We start from the raw sequence: 24,805 nt of genomic DNA on the forward strand, positions 1-24,805 counted from the left end.
CTGGGACTACAGGTGCACACCACTGCACCCAGTTTTGAACAGTGTTACTTTTTATGTGAACATATCATACTTTAGTTAACCAGTCCACTCCTGATGTACACCTGAGTTGTTTCCTATCTTTTGCTATAATAAGCAATGCAGCAATAAAAAATCTTACACATACTTTATTTGGTATGTGTTCTAGTTTAGCTGTAGGATAAATTTCCAGAAGTATGTCTACTAGGTCAAAAGGCAAATGCATTTATAACTTTGACAAATAGTCATATTTCTTTGTAAAGTGTTTGTACAATTTCTGACTCTTACAAATAGACTGGCTTTGCTCATAGCTTTGTCATCAGAATGTTGTCAAATTTGTATTTTTTACAACATAATAAATAAGTCATATTTTAATGTAGTTCCAATCTACATTGCCCAATTTATTAGTCAGCTTAAATAATTTTATATGCATAATAATAAATTATGTTTATTTGTGTGAACGCCATTTTTTTACCTGCTTTTCTATAAATTTATTGACTTTTTCTTATTTATATTAAGAAATATTTATAATTAGACAGATTGGCTCTTTTAACATAAGTCACAAATATTTATTCTCAGAAAGTCATTTATTTGGGGTTTTACTTATGGTATATATTTACCAGGCAAGAGGTTGTTTCTTTTTAATTTAGTTGTTCTTCTATAGTTTCTGAGTGTTAAGTCCTAGGAAGTCCTTTCCAAATACAAGGTTATAAAGGAAGTCTTCCATCTACTTTATACATATATCTGTACACATATATATTTACATACATTTATATATATACATATATTATGTATATGCATGCATATGTATATGTATGTATATGTACATGTATGCATATGTATATGTACATATTATATATACATATATTTATATATGCATATACACATATATATTTATACTTATTTATATTATATTTATATAATTATATATTATTATTATATATTAATATATAATATTTTATATATTTATATTATATTTTTATATATTATATAAATATATTATGTAAATATAATATAAATATACATATTTATATTATATTTATATAATATATATTATATAAAATATATATTATATAATATATATTTATAGATATTTATATTATATTATGTATGTATAAATATATATACATATATACACATATATTTGTATATATACATATGTATTTTTATATATACATATATACATTTTTATATATACATATATATAAATTTTATATATTTTTTTATATATACATATGTATATATAAATTTTTTTATATATACATATGTATATATAAATTTTTAATATATACATATGTATATATATAAATTTTTTATATATACATATGTATATATAAATTTTTTATATATACATATGTATATATAAATTTTTTTATATATACATATGTATATATAAATTTTTTTATATATACATATGTATATATAAATTTTTTATATATACATATGTATATATAAATTTTTTATATATACATATGTATATATAAATTTTTTAATATACATATGTATATATAAATTTTTTTATATATACATATGTATATATAAATTTTTTAATATACATATGTATATAAATTTTTTATATACATATGTATATATAAATTTTTTATATACATATGTATATATAAATTTTTTATATACATATATATAAATTTTTTATATACATATGTATATAAATTTTTTTATATACATATGTATATATAAATTTTTTTATATACATATATTTACATACATTTACATACACATATACATATATGTATGTGTGTATACATATATATATTTATATATATATGAGGGAGTCTTGCTATGTTATCCATGCTGGAATGCTGTGGTTATTCATGGACACTATATATGTACATATATATATATATCTCTCTACACACACATATATATATATAAAATATATAATATATTTTTTTTTTGAGAGGAAGTCTTGCTATGTTATCCATGCTAGAGTGCTGTGGTTATTCATGGGCACAATGATCACACACTACAGTCTTGAACTCCTGGGGTCATCCTCCTTCATCCTCTTCATCCTCCAGACTGGCTGGGATTACAGGTTTGGACCATCACAGGCATCTCACATACTTTTATTTTTGTTTTACACTTACATATTTGATTTATCTGAAATTTACTCTGGTGCTTAGTTAGAGGCATGGATCTTACTTTATCTTTTCCAGATGGCTTCCAATTGCCCAAGCACCATGTATTAGACAGTCTTTTTTTGACTTTTTGATATATAACCTTTATGACGTATTAAATCTAAGCATGAATGTAGCTCCATTTCTGAACATTTTATTTTGTTCTATCAACAGAGGAGAAAGTGGGAAGCAATATGAGATAACTACTAATATATCTGAAACTATGCTAAATATATTACTTGTTATTGAACAGAGAAATATGTTAGGAGACGGTCTTTCTGAATAAAACAAAAAGCTAACTGTATAGAGTTTGGGGAAATATGAAGGTTAAGAATTGGCTAATTTTCAAAACTGAGAAATTTTTAAGGATTGGCTGACACTTAGCATGGAGTTTAGAGAACAAGTGACTTTCAGGGTGGGTTTACTGAACCAGAGGTGTGATTGATTGATTGATTGGAGATGATTTAAATCAGTGCTGTGGTTATTTATTTACACAGTACTATAGACTAGGAACAATCAAATTTGGAATGTAGGAAGTTTGTCTCCTCTGTTCCATTTCCTGTTCAACTATTCATGTTATGTCCTCATTCCAACCAAGCCCGTCATGTTGTACAACCATAAGTCTCATGGGTCTATTCATGAAAATTTCATGAGTGAGGTAATTTCATAATCACATGAGCCATGGATAGTATGTCTGGTTCCTTAAAAACTTTGGTGAATTTATTTTTAACAGTTCTGTTTTCACCTTCTATTTTCCCCATTGATTCTGGGTAGTATGGGCAGAATTAGGTATTGCCGAATCTTTAGGGCTTTACAGATTCACTGAAAATATAGTTTATAAAATACGTGCCTTGTTTCTGTTCATAGGTGAGACTATTACAAACCTAGAAATGAAGTCATGTAAATATGTCTTGCTGCCAATTATTTTGCCAGTTTTTGCACAAAAATTATGCACCTATCAATCCTGAAACGGTACTATATACAATCACTAAAATATTTTAATGGAATAAATACTTTTTTTTTTTTTGAGATGGCGTTTCAGTGTTATTGTCCAGGCTGGAATGCAGTGGCACGATCTCGGCTCACTGCAACCTCCGCCTCCCGGGTTCAAGTGATTCTCCTGCCTCAGCCTCCTGGGTAGCTGGGATTACAGGCGCCTGCCACCACACCCAGCTAATTTTTGTATTTTTAGTAGAGATGGGGTTTCACCATGTTGTCCAGGCTGGTCTCGAACTCTTGACCTCTGTTGATCCACCTGCCTCCCAAAGTGGTGGGATTACAGGTGTGAGCCATCACACTAGCAGAGTCAGTACTTTTCACCTGAAAAAGATCAAGCTAAAAAATATATATATATACACACACACACACATATATACACACATATATGTGTGTATATATATACACGTATATACATATGTGTGTACATATATGTGTGTATATATACACATATGTACATATATGTGTACATATATATGTGTATATATGTGTGTGTATGTGTGTGTGTATATATATATACATATATATATATATATATATAGTGTCTCTAATGGAGAGAATGTTATCTTTTGTCTTGTCCAGCTTTTCTTACTCTGTAGTCTTGACAATTGAACAGGGAACTCTGTTCAATGGGGATTGACCAATATGGGACTCTTCGGAGTAATCTTAAGTTTATGATATTTCAGGTTTGCTGTTATGTACTACTCATTCATCTGGGTTTCATCTTTATAAATTTTATCTCTATGTCTACTTCTGTTACATTTTTATGTAGGTTAATATGTTTAAAATTATTTAATTTTATTTTATGTTTTACTGTCAATTTATGGAGTTTTATATGACAGCAACGATAAATGCATGTGTTTACATATATTTTTCCACTAGAAATCTTCCCATAGTACTGTAATTGTTACTTTATCTGTCTCTGACTAATTAAAAATCCTCTGAGAGAATACCTATGACTTATTCATTTTTGTATAATTAAAACAATAATAAAATATGAAGAATAAAATAATAATATAGTGATAATAAAATTTAGACAATGAAATAGTAATAAAATTTAGCCCAAGGTAAACCACCATAGGTTCTCACTAGATTATTATTATTTTAATTAACTTGTATACTGCAAAATACAGGCACAGCTGAGAGAAGGAACTTTTTAAAGGCTGCAGTGATAGGAAATCTTCCACCAGAGTGTGTTGTGCTTTAATTAAATTGTTTGGATCTGACAGGGGGGTGAAAGTTTTTCTGTTCAGTTCTCATTATCCATTTTAATCCATTTATTCTCAATATAAGCAACTTGCTTAGATTTGAAATAAGATTAAATCTTACCCAGAAAAAAACAGAACATGGCAACAGAGTGAATTGCTGTCATTTTATGTCAAGTAAAATAAATTTCATTTCATGATGATATGTGGTACACTATAATAAATTCTCAACCCTGTTACTGCCTGTTTTCCCAGTAAAAAAACATAAACATTCTATTCCAAGAACTGCTTTCTATCCACAAAAAGTTGTTCATGAAATAATTACCTCTTCCTCTCCTCAAAATCATTGGATTGATAAAGTTTCCGTACAGAAGCCTTACATCCATTCGTTGCAATGTTCTTTGCATTGGCCTTCATTCAATACAGAAAGTGAGAGAACCAAATTTATCATAAATGGAGCATTCTTATGTACATTTATACTGACATTTATTGACTCACAGAAGAGAATCCATTTGATGTTAAGAATAAAATAACTGACCATATTTTCATTTTACCACTCAATCCAAAAACAGTAGTTAGCAATGCTAGGAAAGTGGATATTCCAGCTGTCATAAAGATAAAAATCTTAATACTGACTGCTGATAAAACTCTAAAATTAACATTTCTTCCATCCCTCTGTCTTTCCTTCGTTCCTTCTCCCTCTCACACAATCCCTCGAAGGAGTAGTACTTGATAGACAGTAAAAAAATTAAAGTACAAAGGTATATGATAAAAACAGGTTGATGGCTCATCACCAGTCTCTTGTCTCTCTCCCCATAGGCACCTGCTGGGGAACATCCAATTTAATGTGAATCATTCTAGATATAGTCTATGCTATACATGTGTATATACACAGATGTTAATTTTTTAGTTTTTCTCAAAGGTTTGCATATCACACATACTTTTTGAACCTTCATTATCACATAATAATATACATAGGAGAGTTTCTATTTAGGAATATTTATGTTTAACAGCTGTGACTGCCATTGTGTAGATGTAGCAGCACTGAACATATATCCTACTGGTGAAAATTTAGGTGGTTTTTACTTTTATGTTACTACAAACAATGTGGTAATATATATTCTAGTATATATTCTTCGTACATAAGGGATAAATATCTGCAGAATAAATTCCCAAACGTGTAATTGCTGGGGAATGAAGTATGTATACTTACTATTTTGAGAGACATTTCCAATTTGCAAGTTTATAATCCCACTGAATGTATGGATGGTCTGGGTTCTCCATACCACATAGGTTATCAAATTTTCATTTTTTCTGTCCTGATTGAAAAATCTGGACTCTTTTAGTTTTATTTTGCATTTCTTTATTTTAAATAAGGTCCAGCATACTTTCATTATTATAAGTGCCATTTCGATTTGACTTTTTATATTCTTTACCTATTTCTCTATTGGAAGGTTGATTTGTACAAGTTTATTATATTAATGACATTTGTTCTTATTATCTTTTGTGCTGCAACTATTTTTTCCTAATTTTTAGTTATTGTTTGAACCAATTTATGTTAAAATTTTTGTTTTTAGGAAGCCAAATATATCTTATTTAAATTGCTTCTGGTTTCTGTTTGATTGTTAAGAGAGAGAATAAGAGTTCAAAATGTTTCTCTTATTTTCTTTTAGCAATCTTTAGTAACCTCAACTACCTTTTAAAATCCACGTTACACAAAAAATGCTTTACCTGGGATGTATTTGGCTCTAAAAAGCGAAGTATGAGTTCAACTGTCACTATATCTATAATTTACTTTGAAGTTTTTTTTTGCACATATAGTATGATACCATGTGTGTTACTTAGCTTATGCTATATTGCAGACGAGCTAGTGTTACATCAGAAAACCAGTACTCCTGAGGAGCAACCACAGGCTCTTCTGTTATCCCAATCTCCATCAAGCCATGCTTTTCTAATTAGTATATTGGACATCAGAAATTGTTTTCTATTGATAAAAATTCTTTTGAAAATTTTTACCTGCTCACTAGCTTGATGAAAATTAGAAATACAATCTTATTGATGAAATTAAAGGTCTTTAAGATATATAGATAGGTCAAAAAAATTTAGAGTCACTCTCTACTCATGCATGAACAGGATTTAAGAATACATTGAGGCCATACTTTGCACCTTTAGGGACGGAGCTAGAGCCTTGAATCTTGAAACAGTTCCGGATCCAGCCATTGGTTTAAAAGATTGGTTGATGCTGATTATATGATGCTGTTGATTATATGAGTAGCAAAATCTTTTCTCATGAATGTTGTCAGGTCTACCTCATGTGTATCTTTTAAGGAAATTAGTGGTTAGAGCACCTCAAACTTTAGTCAACTGGACTTCATCAAGTTTACAGAGCAGGTCATGGATTGTTTTGTGCTGTTTGCTGTTTTTAATCAGTGTTTATATGTGGAAATTTGCTTGCTTTCTAACCAAAGGAATACCTGACTTTGTCCATCTCCTCAAGGGTTTTCAGTGGCTACTGTTATGTATCCAAACTTAGCTGTACATACTCAATAAGCTTGAGTCAGCTGGTCACAACTTAATTCATTACTGATAGTCGTTTTCTTGCTCTAATCTCAGCTGCTAAGTAATTCATATTTCCCTGCTGATTTGAAGGGCCATATTTATCATATACTAAATTCCCATAGACATTTGAGTCTGTTTCTGGATTCTGCATTCTGTTTACTCAATCTATGCTAGCATCAATTTTTTAATTTATATTTTAGCTTATTTTTGAGAATTTTCTGAATTATTTAGTATAACTTTATTTTTTCATGTAAGCAAAGAATATTGTCTCCCCCAACCCCTACCATAAAAAAATCCATTGGCATTCTATCTGTCTATCTATCTATCTATCTATCTATCTATCTATCTATCTATCCATTTATCACTTGTATAGTGCTTACCAAACACTAAGTCTTAAGTCATTTTCATAACAACTCCATAAGGTAGGTTTTATTATTACCCTTATATTATAGGTGAGCCACAGAGAGGTGAAGTAATTTAGTTGTGAACATGCTAAATTTACAAGCTAATATAGAAGTCCTTATAATTTTTAGTCTTCTTAACCAAAAACAAGTAGGTATTTCCACTTACAAAAGTTTTCTCTTAATTTTTAAGTAAGCTTTATAGTTTTCTTCCTATAGATTGTACACACTTCTAAAGTTCATTCTTTAGTGGTAATTGCAATTTTTTCATCCATTATATTCTATAATGGACTGTTGCTTACATATGTAAGTCCAAAACCAAAAGGCGACTGCTTTTTCAGTGTTAGTTTCATATCCACTTAGAGGATTACACTCTCTTATTATGGTTTCTTGAAGTACAATGTTATTATCTAGAAATAATATTTTTGCTTTCTTCTTTCCATTGTTTATACCTTGTCTCTCTGGTGGCTAATTAGGTCAGCTAGCACATCCAAAACTATATCAAATGTTCTTTGAGTAGGAAATCTCACTGCATGATTTTAGCTTGTTTTGAAAGCTCTTTAAGAAGAATACTCGTAGATATTTCAAGGTCTTCTCACTACATTCTGTATAACCCAATTGCATGGATTTTTGTTTTGTTTGTTTGTTTGCTTGTTTTAGGATTGTAACTCCAGAACCTAGTTTAGCCTTTGGGGCATACATACATGCTGACCAAATGTTTATTGAATGCAGAAGTCAGTGAACGGATGAATAAATGGCATAGTTATCTAAGGAAAGTATTTACTGGCGTATTTTTATTAATCTTCCTGAGTACTTTTCTTATTAAGCTGTTTCCTTTGTGTCAGACTTTTTGCCCTCAACGTTCTTTTGCTTTTACAGTTTTTATGTTTTTCCTGCTGTCTGGAATCTAACAGTGTATTTTCCAAAGACCTCACTAACCTGAACCTGTTCTGCCTATCCAAACCTAATTTGTACCATTCTCCTAAATGTTTACTTTTCTCTGTGAGGCCAATCTCTACTGTCCCATACAAAACACAGTAGGCTCATTCCCATTTTAATGTCTTCATTCTGGGTTCCCTTTCTGGCTTCCCATTATTCTCCACATCGCTATGAATAGCCTAATTCTACCCCCTCTTCATACTCTGAAGTTCAAGGGCCATCTCTCTCATAAACGTTCTCAATTTTCCCAGCATTTATTCTCATGCCTTTTTCAAAACACCTACAACATTTGTGGTCAATACTGAATACCCTAGTAGATAATTATATACTGTTTTGTATTGCTGTCAGTGATTCATGACTGTTCATCTTACTACCCAAGGTAAATTCTTAAGGACAGTGATCTTACGCTGTCCAATATCCCCCCGCCAGCATCTTGCACAATGCTGACCACAGAGGAGAGTGGAGGTTACAAACTGGTGCCCATAAATAGATAAATAACACCCATAACCTTGATTTACTTGGCTGAAAATATCTCTTGAAAAATTGAACAGGAATGCCTTAGGCTGTACTTGTTTTCTTCTCTTCATCACATCTTCTCTATCTCTATCTTATTTAAGCTTCATTTACACACTTATGTTACCTGCATGGCCCTGTAGACAAGTTTTGTTTGTGATACTCCAGGGTTTCAGCATGCATTGGCTGAAAATACCTCTGTAAATTTTTAGAATGATAATTCAGACCATCTCATAAGAACCTGTGATATCATTCTCATAATTTATATGTCAAACATATCAAAAGCCTATTCAAATGAACAAAAACTATAAAATATATGAAAATCAAAATATACCAAAATAACACCTAGCTGAGTACACAGTGTTAACAATTTATCCTAAGAGAAAAATTATGGAATATCTAATTGTAGAGCAAGATATGTATATACATATATATATATATATATATATATTTTCAAATAGCACTTTTTATTTGCCACTATTTGAAGTCTGAACTTTAAACAGATTCTTGGACTCGTGGTTCATATCCATCAGCTCGTTCAACTTTAGCACCTGTCTCGTCCCCAGTGGCTTTTCCAGAACTACTGCCTTCACCATGAAGCTCCATGAGCTTTCCCAATTCAAACTTGGGCTTCTTCAGCATTTTTACTTTTCTAACGAAGACATCATGGAGAGGATAAATAGGTTGGCAAGCCTTTTCTATGTCTTTTCCAATGCTGTCTGGAATCAATTTATTGACCACTGTAATTTGTCTGCACCTCTGGGTCTTTCAAGTCATTTGTCTGCACCTCTGGGGTCATGATTTCCATCATCTTCTTCCGGATTTGGCGGACCTGTTGGTGCTGAGCATAAGAGGTCTTCCGTATCTGATTGTTGCGTTTTTTAGTAAAACCAACACAGAACAGATGAAGCAAGTAACCATCGGTAGTCCTGACATCAACATGAGCTTCAATCATTGTGTGCCATTTTTTGACCATGGAACACATTTTATCATGGGTAAGATCCATGCCATGGAAGTTGGTCAGGCAGTTTTTGCCCTGAACATCTTCAGTAATCAGCTTGAATTTTCTAAATGCAACTTCATCATTCTGCAAATCAGCAAGACTCACTTCAAACACACGACCCTTGAGACCATCAGATGCAATTTTGGTTCCTTGGGTCCTGGTGACAAGCGTCTTTCCAATATTTCTTATACTGAACATAGCAGGTGCTTTCACATCATACCAATCTTTCTTAGAAAATGTATCAACCACTTTCTTCTTGGCTCCCTTTTTGCTGCCTTTCGTAAGGCGCTTGTTCTTGCCAACTGCCATGGTGCTGGTCAGAGAGCCAAAAAGGTGATATATTTTTATTTATTGATGAGGAGATATTCAAAAGGTATGAGGTTAAAAAAGTGAGGTTTCAAATGTGCAAGAAAATCTCACTTTCATTAAAAATTTTTATGTATATGTAAAAGACTATTAAACAAACTAAGCATAATTATATTTAGATTGTTGAATTATAGGTGATTTTAGTTTTCTTATATTTTTATGAAATGTTATTTTATCATGAATAAAATACAATGAGATGACACAAAAAAAATTTGTCAAGTCTACTTCATGAGAAGGATGTTACTGGTAAAAAGATATATATTTGTCAAACCAAAATAAAATGGCCTCCTTATTGAAGAGATTAAAAAAACCATATAAAATAAAACTTACTGTCATTTATTAATTATAGGAAAATTTAGCCTTCCTAATAACAACAAATAATAGGTATTAATGAAAATGAATAATGTTCAACTATAAATTCATTAGATCTAAATACGGTATTTATTCTTTCATTTGACAGAGAGGAAGAGCATTCTAAAGTGCTTTTCTCATTTATTTTATAGTTTTTGTTCATTTGAATAGGCTTTTGATATATTTGACTTACATAAATTATGGGAGTGATGTCACAGTTCTTATGAGATGGTGTCAATTATCATTCCAATAATTCTACCCACCTCCTACCAGTACAAAAAAGTACCAGAATTAAGAGACATAATAAAAATGTTTGATGGCATCCTCTTTCCCTTTTTTTTTCCTGGGATTTAATTTCATTGCATGAACTTTTATTTATACTATGATCTGGAGCAGAGTATGTAGAAGGGGGCAGGCTAGAATATAGACCAACGTAGTAATCCTCTATGAAAGATTTTTGTTGAATTTACTTAAAAGCAAATTGTAAAACATTTTAAAAACTGGGGAACAGATATTTTAAAATAAGTAACTTACATTTTTACTTCTATAGAGCTGAGCAAAGGAATCAGGATGTAAAAGAAAAAAATTAAAATTAATATTATTATTTAAGACTAAAGCAATAGTTTAAATGTTAAAATAGATATCTGGAAAATATATACTTTAAATCTCACTTTAAACTTTTACTTAATGAATCATGAAACAAGATTATAAAATTCAACTTATGCTCCAACGTGGCTGTGTAGCCAACATGTGATATCTTTAGTTTGTATACAGCTACTCTTGCCTTCCTCCTGCACCTCCAGGACAATCCAGCCAGAATCTGCTAGTTGGCTTTTTGCTGAAGCCATCAACCCACCAAGTAGGTGAGATCATTCCTCTGACCCCACTTCTTTCATGCTCCTTCCCGCTCCCAGAGCCAATACTAGATAGAACAGAGACCTGCTAAAACCACTCTCTTTCCTCCCTTTATCTTTTCCTTCTTTTTCTCTCCTCAGGAAGTAAAAAGGCATGGGATTTTCGAACCTTGTGTCTCATCCATTAACAATATTAAAGGAGAAAGGAGTAAGAAGATCTTTGCTTAAGGCAGCAGCCTGGCTTACAAGATTAGTTTCCTAACATCATCTCCTATTTTTTAAAGGCAGATGCCAAATATTACCTTATTTTTTCTGGGAAAACGAAAAAAGACTAAGCAATTTTATTGGAAGTTCAGATTTATTGATACTTACATCTTTTAGCTTATGTTTTCTATTTACCATGGCTTTTCTTTTTATTAATTGCCTCATATTAGCATAATTTAGTTTTCATTATTTTACTTTTTCCTCCTCTAGAGATGTGAATGTTGTGTATTCTATTTTTATTCTTTTAATATTTTAATATTTCAGATATATATTTGTTTTTTAAGTTTCAAATTAATCAATAATTCTGCCTACCTCCTATCAATACAAAACAAAATATTTTAAGTCTAATCATTTCTTTACAATCTTCTGAGGATGTGCTCTCACATCCTCATTGAAATTTGCTATTTTCTCTCTTTTTCATTTTAGCCAGTTTGGTGGATGTATAGTAGTGTTGCATTATGGTTTAAATTTAAATTTGCATTACCCTGATTGTTAATGAAGTGGAGCCCATTTTATATGTTTATTGATTATTTGAATATCCTCTTTCAGAAAGTATCTGTTTGTCTTTTATCTATATTTCTCTTTGGCTGGCTGCATTTTTCTTACTGGTTGGTAGGAATTGTATATATTACTAGATACGAGTCATCCCCAATCTATGACCGTTTTTTTAGTAGTATGCACAAAAGTGATACATTTTTAATATAATCCAATGTATCTATTTCTTCCTTTGACTTTTTGTCCCAGTTTAATAAATATTTGCTTACTTCACAGACTTGAATATATTCTTCCATGTTTTTGTCTAAAGGCTTTCTTTTGTTACCTTTTACTTTAAAATTTGCAATTCATCTGAAAGTGATTCCTGTGTATGGTGTGAGGTACAGGTCAAGATATATCACTTTTAATATGAATATCCAATTAACTAAATTATTTTTATGGAAAACACTTCAGTGTCATCTTTGCCAGAGAGTAAGTATGATTTTTTGCAATGTCCATTATATTCCACTGGTCAATTTGCTAATCTGTGTGCCAATACTACTTTTGTCTTAAGTAATATACCTTTTAATAGATATTAATATCTGGTTTTATAATATCTCTAGTTTCATTCTTTAAAATTGCTGTGACTGTATTTAGCTCTTTGTACCTCTATGTGAATTTTGAAACCAGCTTGTCAGGTTTTTTTTTTTTGCAAATAAATAAATAAAATACTTCCTAAGATTTTGACTGGGACGGAACTAAATGTATATCCTAATTTAAGAAGAATTGACATCAACATCTTTTCACCATGGAGTTTTCCAATCCATATGCATGGTTTATTATTCTTGTCATGCATTTCTTTTTTCTTTTTGAGACAGGGTCTTGCTCTGTTGCCCAGGTTGTGAATATGGCTGACTGCAGCCTTGACCTCCTGGGTCCAAGAAATCTTCTACCTCAGCTTCCCAAGTAGCTGGGACCACAGGTGCATACCACCATGCCCAGCTAATTTTTTAAAATTATTTTTGTAGAGATGAGGCCTTGCCATGTTGTCCAGGCTGGTCTTGTAATCCTGGACTCAGGTGATCCTCCTGCCTCAGCCTCCCAAAGTGCTAGGATTATATTTTATAGTTTTGAGCATAGAAATTCTTCCTACTATCTAATAAATGTATTCCTAGATGTTTGCTGAATTTTGATAATATCGTAAATGGTGCTATTTTGTTTTTCATTTTTGTTGCCGATATTTAGAAATAGAATTAAATCTTGTACATTGGTGTTGTATCTGGCAACCTTCCTATACTGATTTACTGGTTGTCTTGTGATGAGAATTAAATGAGATGGTGCCTGTAAACCACATAGCATTGTGCCTAGGAAGAGCAAGGGCTCAAAAAGTGTTAGGGTATTATAAGAAGAGATTTGTTAATTAGATTGAGGGTTAGTTACTGGGGTCCTTTCCAACTCTGAGACTTTATTATTCCGTCATTGGATTAGACTATGATCATAATTTATACTCTTCTAGTAGTATGCATCATAAACCACTGCTAAGGACATAATTCTGTGTGAAGAGAGAATTGTGAAGATTGTAGGTTACATTCTTTCTGAAAAATTATAATATTTTAGGGAAAGAAATCAAGTTTGAATGTTACCAATGGTAAGCTTAAGCAAGTAATATCAATGACAATGTAGTTGATGTTAATGGCAGTATAACAAAGCTTAATTATTGGTATCCGATTAATTAGCCATGTGATTTAAGTGGAAATTACTCATGCTTTTACATCCTCAGTCCCATTCATTATAATAATACCTGACTCAAAAATTTGTAATGAGGATTTTCTCTGTAATGAGCATGACAGTATCTGGCACAAGGCAGGTATTACAAAAATACTGACATTATTTATTCCAAGTATGTAGCTTGACAGAAAAACATATATGCATATATTTTAGAGCCAAAGTTGGAAATCAAACACTTCTATATTTCCATTTATAAAGACTGTTTTCTAATTCGATCAAAATTATGTTATTTCATACTATAATTTTATAATATTCTTTTCATAAGTAGTACTAATATTTGAAAAAAATCACATTTGGAGAAAACCTTGGAGATTAATTGATAAGCAAAGACTGATTATAAGGCTGTAATTTCATCAATGAATTCTTACACTGTGTCATAAGCAAAGGCATTAAATAGTTTAGTGTATCATTGACAACTTGAATAAAATTATGACATAAGTAATCCATTATTTGTTGTAAGGCAAGAAAAAATCACTTTTTAGAAACTGATTAATGTGATATTAACAAAAAAGTTCAACTGCAAATATAATAACAATTAGGATTATTATATGTAATTATATCATACTTGTTATAATTATTTTAATAATTATATAATTGTTACAATTATTTTAATAATTATATCATTGTTATAATTATTATAACAATTTTTTCCCTTTTGAAGGAATTGCATTTGGTATAATATAGAAATAATGAAGACTTAAAATATTAGTTAAAATTGTGTAGTATGCATATCCATTAAGACGTAAACGAGTAGTTCCTGATACTTTCTGTTTATTAGTTTTTATTTCTTAGCTTCAAGCCCACTCTTCTCTATGATCCTGGAACTGGAACTCTGGACTCTGTGTTTCTTCACCACCTGGCTTCCTGCCAAACTGGGGCTCCGGAGGCAGAATGCAAAACCAGAGGCAGAAAAGATTCTCTCCTTCCAGTTTTGTGTCCTGCTCCTGCAGTGTCACCACAGCAATTCTTCACCTTGGCAGCAGCAGTTTATTTCTTACACTCCCAGAGCCAGGCTCATTTGCCTCCTTAGAAATAGCAGCACCAGCTTGCAAGTGCTCCCTCAGTGGCCTTCCTGAGACTTGAGTCTCAGCTATGCAGGGTCCCTCTTCCACACTCCTGAGATACCAGAACCAGCTAGTCAGTTTCAATAACCTCAAGCTTTCCCTTCGTTATTCCAGCCCTAAAGATAGCAGCTGACTCTTAGAATTTCTGTATCTGTTACTTCAGTGTTTCCCTTTGCGTTCTCCAATAATTCCTTAACCAATTCCTTAAATGAAATTTACTCTGTTAAAATAACTACGGTTTCTGTTTTCATGACTGGACCCTAACCGATAGATTAATTTTTTTTATAAGGCAAAGAAAAGGTGCGCACATTTTACAAGTTTATTCGTGTGACAGCAGTAAGCTATCCAAAATAGAAAAAAAATTGAATTGCATCCTAATCACTGGGATTGGGAGAGAAATGTACATTTGAAAAAATATAGATGTAATAAAAAGTGAAAACATGAAATGACTTAAATATTTTTTAGTGTGAATATCTACTAAGGCATAAAAGCCTGATTACTGAGTGTTACTGCTTGTTTTTCATCCTTTTTGGCAAGCTATACATGTTCTCCTTTAAAAGTTTTTGGAAAATCCTCTTAATTGTAGCACTGATTATGCTTCACCTTACAGAACCTGTGTTTCTGTTCTTCAGCGTGGGTTTTGCAAGACCCCTGGTTGTCACTGCAGGGCTGCCTCTGGAGATCCCCACGTGCTGTATCTCAGGTTATACTCTCCCAAAGCTAGTTCCCTATAACCTTATGAGGTACAACCTCAGGGTCTGGTTTCAATTGCCTTTTTTTTTCCCTAATAAGTAATTTTTATTTTATGAGGCTAGGAAATTCAAGACAGAGAGGAATTAGAAGTACACAAAATCATTGACATTCTGCAAAGAGAATTTGCTCTAATAGATGCCTCTGCATTCAAGTACAATTTGTTACAGCATACTGCTAAAGAAAGAACTAGACTAAATGTTTCCACCTACCCATTAATCCAAATAGCATCTTCCTTTGTGAAATATCCATTCTCTCTGTTAGACCATGTGATCCTTCCACAGTGATATTAATAGGGCCATTCCTCTTTTGTCACTGGAAACAGTCTTCAGAAATGTGAACCATCGTTAAGTTTCAGTAGAAATGTTATTAGGGACCTAAACATTTGTACGTGAAACACTAATATTTTTTTCTTTGCAATTTCACCAAAATCTTTTACATTGCAGATTTTGTATAAACCCAATTGCTTTTAAGACTAAGTAAGAGTCTTATTGAAAATAACAATAGTTATGGAAAATATTGAAATAGTCATATTGAAAATAACAATTATTTACTGTCCAAAATTTCCAGGAATAAAGGCTTCTGGTGGATTATAGATTATTCATTCATTTGGTCAGGCAAAGCACATAGTAGGGGGATAATAAACAAAAGCAAACATTCTGACTTCAAGGAGCTTATGAATTCCTATGACAAAGTAAGTCATGTGTATAAATAGAAATAATATAAATAAGAAAGTTAGTATGAAGAGAAATATATTTGCTTTGAAATAGTGCTAAGGAAATTCAGATTCTGAAAAAATTACCTTTAATAAAGACAATGAGGGAATACTCACTGTTGCAGTGTTTGACTTGACCCTGAAACAGAGACTATGGGGGAAGGGCATTCCAGGAAGGGTGAATAGCACTTGAATAAAGGCATGAGACAAAATTGGAAAGTGTGAACATTTTAGAAGAAAAAAGGGAGAAAATATGTTGGCAGGGATGGTTGAAAAAAGAGAATAGAAAAGGAAAAACAAAAAAGTAAATTCACTTTTTTTTTTTTTTGCCAAAGGGTTGTGGATTAGTACTTAGCTGACATTCTGGTTTAACTTTGGTATATAACCCTGAGGTAATCATAACCATTGCCATAGTTATTTACCACAACCGTAACCACAATCACAATCATACCCATATTCACTGAATCTTTGTGAAATAACAGATCTGTGGCTCTTAACTCTATCAAACTAGACACCCCATTCACTGTTCTTTGATTAAATTTAGGAATATTAAAACCTGAAAATGACATACCTTTAAAATCAATATAATGCCCTAACTTTATTAAAAATAGAAAATAGTTCATAAAATTATATATAGATATGTAAATATTAAATAAGATTAAAACAGAAAATATACTGAGCAAGTTAGATATGTGCACTTGTTCAAAATGAACAAATTTGGATTAAGATAAATTAATCTGACACTTTCAGTACAAGAACACAGAAGACTCATACAGCAGAGGTACAGAAGACATAAAAATAAAAACCAGCATTGGGATATATAATAACAGGACTTATTTGTGTTCAATAAAAGTGAGCCTACCTCAAATGATATGGGGATAACAACAGATAATTATAGACGATTACCTCTGTCTCTGACACTGAGAAACAGGGGATAGAGGATGGACTGAAACAAACAGAAACATCAAGGGCCATAGAGAGGTTGTGTGGTTGATTCTGGGCACAGGAAAATAGTAAGAGTAACAGGTAACTCCAAAAGAAATAATTTTAAGATATAATTTTCTAACCTAGATTTATTCTGAGCTATAATTTATAATTACATAGGAGGTCAATAATATGAAAATTAAAATAAAACTTTTAAAATAGATCCAGTAAAATTTCTAAATGATATTTGCCCCTGCTAATTTAAAAATATTTGTTCTAAGTCTGTCAGAGGGAGTCTCAATGTCTTCTGTTACATATTTGCACGTGAACTAAGCATTAGAAGGCAGGCCAACAATAGTAGTGTCGTGTATTGGCAACTCAAAATCCACTAGCAGTGTTGCTCTCCATAACGCGATTTCCTAAAATAATGGTCAATATTTCAGTTGTGTTTTTGAAAAGTATTCAAACCATGAGAAATAATTTGTGGTTATATTTTAAAGATTTTGTGTGTTTATATGTCAAGTGTTTTAAACTCAGCTAATTATAAACCATTCTTTCAATTGCATAAATATCTGTCAAGCTGTTGGAAAGTTGTGTTTATGTGAGACAATTCTTCAATGTGCACAACTGTTCCTTGCATTGCAGGACCCCTAACATTTCTCACTCTGTGCACTGAATGAAAGTAGCAACCACTATTTTCTCTGCTTTTATGAGTTTGACAGCTATAGGTATCTCAAATACTGCATGATTTCATTCATTTATATGAGGTATCCATAATCATTAAACTCATGAAGCAGAGAATACAACAGTGGTTGCCAGATCTGGGGGTTGAGGAAGTGGAGAGTTGTTCAATGAGTATAAAGTTTCAGTTACACTAGCTAAGTAAATTCTAGAGATCTGCTGTACAACATAGTGCCTACAGTTCACACTGTGGTATTGTGCACTTCAAAAGTTGTTAAGAGGGTAGATCTCATGTTAAGTGTTCTTATCACAAAACGTAAACCAAAAATAAAAACAAAGGAATACAAGGAAAGCTTTTGAGAGCTATGAGATGTATCTACTACCTTGATTGTTTTGATGGTATTATGGGTGTTTGCATATATCCAAACTCATCAAATTGTATACATAAGACATATGCAGTTCTTAGTATATTAATTATACCTCTGTAAAGCTGCTAAAAATAAATAAATAAGTGTAATTAGCAGTCCCCAGTCACTGTGATGACCCAAAACGGCCCTGCAGATCTACAGAATTCTCCCTAGGACATGGTAAAAACTTCACTGAAAATCACTGTTTATCTTAATTATCAGCTTGTTAGCGTCAGACTCAAAGAATGAGAACTTTTAGCAATGATCTGAAAAATGGCTAAGTGATTTTTAATGCTCAGCATTCACTGAAGCTACTAGAAGTGAGGCAATCAGGAGGAAAAAAACCACAAAATTTGTAATTCAGAGAAGCAATTATATTCTCATGTAATCGAACACATATTTTAAAAAGAGTTTGCCTCTAATTGCTGTATTCACATGATTTTAAAGTAATTTTGTGTATCTATTTCATAAGCATCATTCTATGTTGGCATTTTACAAAGGCAATCTTTCACGAAACATTGTATTGTGTAATTCTCAGTTCTGTTTTCTGTAAAATTAAAGGTCTCAATATGAACAACTGCTCTAGTAACTATCACGTATTTGAATCACAGTTGAGAACTACAACAATAACTACATCAGAATAAGGTCAGGAAATAAAACCTTAAAGTGAACAAATTTGGACGAGGAAGGGAGCATGGTAGGGAAATTGTCAAATCTTGAAAAATTAAGGGAACAGTGAGTAACTCGAGTAATGAAGTCGATCTTGGGAGCCCCTAGAAACCTGTCAGCCAAGCAGATCATTACAGCAGCAAAGGTAACTTTCATCAGCACCCACATCTTGGAACAGTGATTGTTTTAAAGAACCTGTGAACACCTGTTTTATACACTCATATAATGAGAAAAAAATGATTAATTAGCTGAGTGTTTCCCCAGACATTTACTTCATTAAACTTCATTAAAAATTTTTAATGAATGATATCAATGCTCTAAAAGAGAAAGTATGCTATCTTTTTCAAAATGTTTTCCTATTTAGTAAAGTCATACATGTTATTGCAGATTACTTTGGTACTCGGTATTGGTGAAGGTATTTTCTTACATGAGGAAAAACTTTATAGACAGAAAACTTCACCTTAAAGTGTTTCCCATAATGGAAATATCTGCCATAATTATGAACTCCTACAAGGTAGAAACCATTGTTGTCTAACCTACTTTGTGACTGTGCCATCTACTAGAAAAGAAACTGGGTTCAGGACAGCCTGTATTAATTTCTATCATAGCAATTATTTCCCATATTTTAATTGCCTGTCTACTTGCCTGTTCATTCCCTCATTCCCAACAACTCTATTAGAAAATAAGCTTCTTTTCTACTAGAATGAATTAATTATTAAAGTGGCATATTAAAATTTCCCTCTAATTTTTTTGTTATTTTTATAGTTAAAACAGTTATCAGTGTTTTCGGCCATCATGTTATCTGATGCATACATGTATCGCTTATTATACCTTCTTCAAAAATTGTGTCTTTTCTTTTATACAATGGCTTATTTTGTCTGAGCAGTGATTGCATTTTACAATTTTATCTTGTTCAGTGTATCTATTTCCCTCTGATTCTTTCTTATTACATTTTCCTGGTAATGTCTCTGCCTTTTTAATGTCTTTTTTAGTTTAGCACATTAGCGATATTTCTTACAAATAACATATAGTTGGGTTTTGTTTTTTAAACAAAATTGAGCAATTTGGTTCATTCATATTTAAAGTAAGAAGTTATATATTTTCTGCCATATTACTAAAGTTTACTATTTATTTTATTGTTTCCTTCCTTACTTTTACTTGTTTCTCTTGGTATGATCAAACCACTCTTCTTCTCTTTTTTACACTTGCTAATTTGGAAATTTAACTTTATTGAACTTTATCCATTACACTGGGGGTTACCATCTCATTTCAAGTACAAATTCTCACTTGTGATATAAAAGCAACTTATTAACTGCTCCAGTTGTGGACACTGCTAGTTAACTAACTGATTCTCCTTTTTTTCTCTATTAATCAGAATGCAGATATTTCGGGAGGCAGGAGGTGTTGCCAACTTGATTGCCCTTGCTTTCTTTTGATTAGAAGTGGCCCATGGACCACTCCCTGGCTAATGATATGGAAGCAGAAATTTATTGGGTATGGCTCTAGGGAAAACAACTCTAGACTCAGCTGGCAATGTATTTTTGCTTTTTGCTCTTCCTCTCCTTTTTGCCTAAAATACAGATATCATGCCTAAAGGGAGTGCAGCCAGGTGATGATGACAAAAGCAACAAGAAAGAGGACTGAGTGGGAATGCAGGAGATTAGGCCCCTCTTAGCACCGTGGAACTGCACTGGATGGCCTGCTTCCAGACTCCTGTTATGTGAGAAACACAAGCCCCTTTTTAGTCAGATTTCTTGTTTTGTGTAGCTGAAGGTAACCCTAATGGAAACACTCCCCACTGACCAAAGCACCTCTAATCCCTGGCAGCCCCTCAAAAGATGAACGAGATGAATGCCCAAATTCCCTACTCTCTCCAAACAATGATTAGAATTCTTTTACTTCTCCTCCTTCTTCCTCATTCTCAACGCAAAGGTTACAGGGAAATATTTTGTGCTTTAATTATAAACTATTAATCTGTATTATTTTAGAGTTCCATTTTATTTCAAAGCCCTTTATTATTTCAAGTCATTATCTCATTATATAGAGAGATATATATTGCAAAGTTCACTTCTAACCATCATTTTCTTTCTTCTTCACCTTTCCTTACATTATGATTTCTGTTCTGATTCATTTCTTTGGCTAAAGTGGTTTTTTTGTTTTTTGTTTTTTTAAGTATTCTCGTTGGAAGAGATGTGTGTGGATACCATCTGTGATTTCTTGCTTATTGGGTCACAGATCTTTTCTCTCACTAGCCTGTGGATGTTATTTAAATGTCATCCAGCTTCAAGGATCACGATAAAAAATCTGATGTCAGTCTGTTTCATTTTTCTTTTGTAACTGATTCTTTCTGTTTTGAAACTTATGTTGTTAATTTTTTTCTTTATCTTGGACATGTTTTACCAGTCACTCCTGCTCAAAGTTAGTGAGAACTTTCAATTTGCAGAATCAAATCTGTCTTGAAGCTAGAGAATTTTTCTCTAGTATTTAATTATTGCCTCTTTTCTCTTGTTTCTCTCTCTCTTATGGATCTACTATAATTTACATATTTTGATTTCTAGATACTTTTTCCAAATCACTTTTCTCTTCCCTGAGGATTTCTATTGCTTTTTATTTTTTGCTCCATGTTTTGAAAGATTTCTACATTTTGATTTTCCATGACAATAATTTAATTCAACACAGTGCTCATTCTATTACACTGAACTTGAAAAAATTTTAAAAAACAGCTTTTTATTTCCAGGAAGTATATTTTAGTGCAGTGATTAAACGCCCTTAAGTGCTGTTATTATTTTGTTGTTGTCGATGATGTTAAATGTGTGGCCTCTCTCTATCAGCAGTTCTCTATTACTAGAAGCTACCTTTTTCCTAGGAGCTACAAGCGTTGCTTGTTCTGGGACCCTAATGATTGATCCCTTAGGGAACTGGCTTTTACCATCTTTAGCACTCAGGTTGACCTACGTGGGTGCTATGAACATAATTTTAAAAAGGTGGCATGATGTGCTCTTGCGAGTCAGTGATAGATAAGCATGGCTTTCTCCCAGACAAGGCTCTCTCCTCCCCAGTTTCAACTGGTAGAGTCTGGCTGATGGAATAGGAAGTCAGTCTTCTTTTTGGCATATTATGCTCCAGGTCCTGTTCTAAACAATTTATAAAAATCAAAACTTTTAATTATAATAACTCTTTGATCTAGATACTACTATCTTCATTTTACAAAAGAGGAGTTAAGAAACTTGCCCAAGCTTCCACTGTGACAAAGTAATGGAGCCAGAACATATAAATCCCAGCAGAGCAGGCTTTGTTCATAACAATGGTTCTCAAACAGTATGAGGGCGTGCCACATGTGTGAATACCCAATAGGCATTCCAGGGCCAAGGAAACCAGCAGCTCCTCCAGAGCGACCAAGGCTCTCCAGGGGCCAAAATTTCAGGGCTCAGCTCCTTGCCTGAGGCCTGTTCACCGCCAGTCTTCAAGCTCTGTTGGTCAGAAAAGGAAAACATCTTGCACCCCTTCACTCCTTCAACACCCAGGAAGGGCAGAGGCTTTGCACACACCCATGACATACCCTGCCTCTTTGTCCAGCCATTGTCCAGGGAAAAATGTAGTTGGAAGCTAGGACAGAGTTTGAATAACCTGGAAGCAGATATAGGCCTTCATTTTATACAAAGCTTTAAAGTAATCTTCTTGAGAGTGGCAACTGTTTTCATCAACTATTGCATTCTCAAAATCCAGAATATTGTAACATAGTAGTAGCTCAATAACTATTTACTGAATGAATTATAACAGGTCTTTGCCATCTGAGAACCATCATCCTAAAGCAGTGTGTAAGACCTAGGACTTTGTTCCCAAACTCTAACCTTCAGACCAATCCTCTTCTGAGTTTTTGGAAAGCCATCTCTGAAGTTGTTATCATCTTAGAATTGGAAAAGGGAAGCCTCTCTTCATTCTTTTGGTTATGAGTTTACAACAATAAAAAAGACAAGACACTTTCTTACAGAACAAATAAATGAATAAACATGTACATAGACAAGCTCTAGAACATTCTATGTGTGTGTTTATGTGTATGAGAGAAGATGATTAGAAGAAAAAGAAGAGAAAGATGAAGTTGAGGAAGGGATGGAAGCTGGTATAGTACAGCAACCATGCTCCATAGAGAAGAAAATGTTGCTTAGCAACTAGAGGTTTCAGGAAGGAAAATTCTCAATTCCAGTTGGAGAAAAATATGGAAGGTAGGTAAATATGTAGCAAAAGAGAAGGCTTTTCACATGATTGTTGTGATGAATAATTTACTTTGAGAAATATGCTGCTTCTTTTCCTTTGCATCTATTAAAAATTTGGCTGTATCTCAAAGCATGATTACTAAATGGCCAAAATCAACGGAATGGCCAAACTGAAGGCCAGTTTGTCCATCATAGACAGATATTGTTAGGGACCAAAAAGGAATTTTTTTTTGCTACCTCACTGCTGTAACTGTTTTATCTTTTGATTTACCTTGCTAATGCATGAACATATTCTCTCGGTAGAAGATTTTTTAAATACAGAAATATTGAGAGCAAACCCTGAAATGACCCCTGCAGTATGCCTTTCCTGGTTTCCTCTCCCAGATGGTACCACTGTTAAGCATCTGGTGTGCATACTTTTGTCGCTTCCCGTGCAATTACATGTATTTACATATACCTTTACTGACTTTTTAACACAAAGGGGATCGTATTCTACTACTTGAACTTACAAAAATATGATTGGAAAATTATTCATGTAATATAGGTTGGTTATATATGCCATATATCATATTCCTTTCGCAACTTTCCCCTAGTGATGGAAATTTTAGTGTTTCCAGTCTTGTACTAATACAATGAAGTTATGAATGGCCTTGAATGGACATCACTGGGCACTCATGAATGTATTGCTTGAGAATATATTGCTAGAGCCAGAATTGTTGGGCCAAGGAAATTTAAGATTTAGAATATATTCTTCCTAATTTCCTTACTTCACCAAAAAAGACTCTTATCTGCTGTATATGAACGTGTTGGTTTCCCTATATCCGTCCCAAATTTGACAATGTATGCCATCTGATAACTGAACAACCAAATACACACACACACAAAAACACACACATACACACAAACGATTGCCAGTGAGAATGAATATCTTTTACATGTTTATTGGCCCTTTTGTTTCTCGTTTTGAGAATTACCATCTGGCATCCTTTACTCATTTTAGCGTTGAGTTGTTTGCCTTTTCCTAAATTATTTATAGAAGTCTTTATACATTCTGGTTATTAATAACTTGTCTACTAAATGTGTTGCAGTAATTCATCTCTGCCACTTGTATTTTATCTTTTCTCTGTCCCCCTCCCCCATCCCCATTATACAGAAGTTTTTAAGTTTCTTAGGTGAAAATTGTTATTTATACTTTAGGTTTCTGGGTCGAGGTTTCACTTAAGACCTTTGCTACCCCATAGCTTTAAAAAGTATTCTGTATTTTTCTCTAACACATTTCTATTTTTGCTTAATGTTTTGTGTTTTAAACCATCTGAAGTTTAGCAAAAGATGTGAGGCATAAATATTATATTACTTTATTTTTTCCATATTGATAGCTATTATTCCTACTATTTAATGATGACACAATGTTTTCCCACTACTTAAAAAACAAATTAATCATAAATTAAAGTCTTACATATACACGAATCTTCTTATATACTCTATTCAATTTTATTGACTCATTTTCCAATTTCTAAA

At 32.5% G+C, this 24,805-nt stretch overlaps 1 protein-coding gene and 1 pseudogene across 2 annotated transcripts in view; one reads left to right on the forward strand and one right to left on the reverse strand.

Annotated features, from left to right (window-relative positions):
• CAMK4 (calcium/calmodulin dependent protein kinase IV) overlaps positions 1-24,805 on the forward strand; it is a 336,488-nt gene that overhangs the window by 33,484 nt on the left and 278,199 nt on the right. The gene's annotated exons all lie outside the window — the stretch shown is intronic.
• On the reverse strand, positions 9,218-10,075 carry LOC100970957 (small ribosomal subunit protein eS1-like; annotated as a pseudogene).

The sequence above is a fragment of the Pan paniscus genome, chromosome 4, assembly GCF_029289425.2.
Source record: "Pan paniscus chromosome 4, NHGRI_mPanPan1-v2.0_pri, whole genome shotgun sequence".
NCBI classification, from domain to species: domain Eukaryota; kingdom Metazoa; phylum Chordata; class Mammalia; order Primates; family Hominidae; genus Pan; species Pan paniscus.